The sequence below is a fragment of the Pongo pygmaeus genome, chromosome 10 (assembly GCF_028885625.2).
Source record: "Pongo pygmaeus isolate AG05252 chromosome 10, NHGRI_mPonPyg2-v2.0_pri, whole genome shotgun sequence".
Classification (NCBI taxonomy): domain Eukaryota; kingdom Metazoa; phylum Chordata; class Mammalia; order Primates; family Hominidae; genus Pongo; species Pongo pygmaeus.
Window position 1 is genome coordinate 80,385,791 of NC_072383.2, and position 2,782 is coordinate 80,388,572.

Consider the following 2,782-nt stretch of genomic DNA (forward strand, 5'->3'; position numbering starts at 1 on the left):
AGTCTTTTTCGGTCATCTAAAAAGATCTAGAAGGTATCATTTCATTATAATTCATTTTTAAAGATAAAATATGATAAAGAAGTAACTTTCTATGAGACCCCTATGAGAAAAACTAAGTAATATCTACGTACATGATGTCCCACTCCTATATTTATTTATCCTGTTTTTCTTCACTCAACAGCATGTCTCTGGCCCAATTTAATCCAAAAATGTAAGACATACTTATTTCTGAAGAATGATTTTCACTATAGGATAGAACAGACAACTCTCTGAACAGTTGAAACAACTTCACCATGTTAAACACTCTTCAATTGCTAGAAAAAAATAGACCATGGAATCTTGAGTTTTTATAAAGCAGTACAGAAGAAGACATTTGTAAAATAAGAATAAATGCTAGGTGGAAAGATCAATTTGCCTTTCTTTTCTAAGCCCCATAAAGAATTCTTCAGGCCAGACAGGCTTTAATAACTGTCTAGCTTTGGTTCAAAGAGTATATATCTAATAGAAAGAAAGAACAAATGTCCCTCATGTGTTCCAAGGAAAGGATTCCTTTATAAATGTCAGGGTAATAGCTAGAGTTTTCTGCTATTCTGAAATTAATCATTGCAATGTTAATGGTTCTTTATATGCTCAGGAAGTGGGGAAAAGCAGAATTAACAAATACATAGTCCAGGGCCACAATCTCCCTATAACCTCTGTTTATCAAACCCACATTCTTGGGTTCCTCAATATGGGTTTCCATGTTCTGTTTTGTTTTGTTTTTTAAGGGATAGGAACATAACTCAAAATGTTAATATCTAATGCTAATCTCTTTAAATGAAAAAATAAAATTATTTTCTGAAAGCGTATTTCCTTCCTGAAAGATCTGAATAAAACGAAACCCTCTAGAGAACTAAAGTTTCTAAGAGCATACTACAATATATCAGATATTATTGAAAAGAAATGTGGCAGCTATTTTGCTTCAAGTTAATTAGGAAAATAAAATATGCTTTCTCTTAGAAATCATGGAAATTGTTGGAACTTTTTGATAACTTAATTAGGCAATTTTATATTTAAATAAATGTAAATAAGGAATTGGAAAATAATCATTTTCCTCTCACTCTCTTTCAGAACGATGCAATACTGTTTTTCTGCATTTCCTTTTCAGTAAAACCGATTATTTGGGCTATCCAGGGGAGTTTTTAAACACTTGATGTATATTTATGATGATAGTTAATATGCTAAAGCTTCCCAAATACACATGTGATATAAATTTATTTAGAAGTATTTAGTATAAAACAGAAAATTTTAAAGGAAAACTCATTGGAAAAATGTTTAAGGATTTATATACACAAATTTCATTACATTGTCTTTTATTTTAGGATAGTCATAATTGAAAAGTCAAAATTTGGAATTAAAAGATTATGGCACAAAATTATAATAAATATTATTCCACTATGAATCACTAGAATGCTGATTTAGAATAGTTGAAGATGTAAAAACATGTTTTTTAATATGGTGAGAATAACGGACGGGCATGGTGGCTCACGCCTGTAATCCCAGCACTTTGGGAGGCTGAGGCAGGCAGATCACCTGAGGTCAGGAGTTTAAGACCAGCCTGGCCAACATGGTGAAACTCCATCTCTACTAAAAATACAAAAAAAAAAAGAAAAAAATAGCGGGTGTGGTGGCGGGCACCTGTAATCCCAACTACTCGGGAGGCTGAGGCACGGCAATAGCTTGAACCCAGGAGGCAAAGGTTGCAGTGAGCCGAGATCACGCCATTGCACTCCAGCCTGGGTAACAAAAGTGAGACTCCTCCTCCTCCAAAGAGAAGGAAAGAAAGAAAGAGAGAGAGAGAAAGAAGGAAGGAAGGAAGGGAGGGAGGGAGGGAGGGAAGGGAAGGGAAGGGAGGAAGGGACAGAAAAAGAAAGAAAGAAAGAAGGAAAGAAAGAGAAAGAAAGAAAGAAAGAAAAAGAAAGAATAATAAGAAACACTATACAATTGGGAAGATGTATATCAATGCATTAATCATTCATAATTCTAAATCATTTTTCTTTTTAAAAACTCAATTTCTGTGACACTAACATTTATATTTTTCTAAATATAATATTTATATACATACGCATCCTAAAAATATACTGCTATTCAGTTTATTCATTAGCAGAATTAATACTGTATAAAAATTTCTTGGTCATCAGATAACTGAATCATTTTGCATATACCTTTGATACTAGAAAACAAGATAAGTATGTACAGCTGGTTTTTAGTTACAGTTTCTTTGGAAACATACACCAGTTTGGTAAGTTTTGAATATCTTTTTTTCATTTTTGCAATTGTGAAATGAATCACTGGCTTAAAAGAAACTTTTATTAACAGATAATGAATATCATTCCTATTTGGAAACCAAATGCTTGAATCAAGTAGGGTACTAAGTTGGAAAATTCTGTACACAGAAAACAAATATTGAGTAATTTAATTTGGATGCATACTATTCTATGTATGAAGTGTGTGGATCCTGGACTGCACATAAGTTAATTTATTAAATATGGTGAAGGGACACAAAGCATAATTTTCTCAACTGAAAAATGACAGCAATAATAGTATCTATCAGATAATTGTTAAGAGGATTAAATGAGACAATGCAGTATTGGACAATTTTAATATTACTATTTTATAATTTCCATGTTATTATTCAACCAATCATAGGATTAAGTGGAATCATAGGGTTCAATGTGAGATTAAATGAGATACTATTCACAAATCTCTTACACAGTGCCAGGTACTTATATGAATAACAATA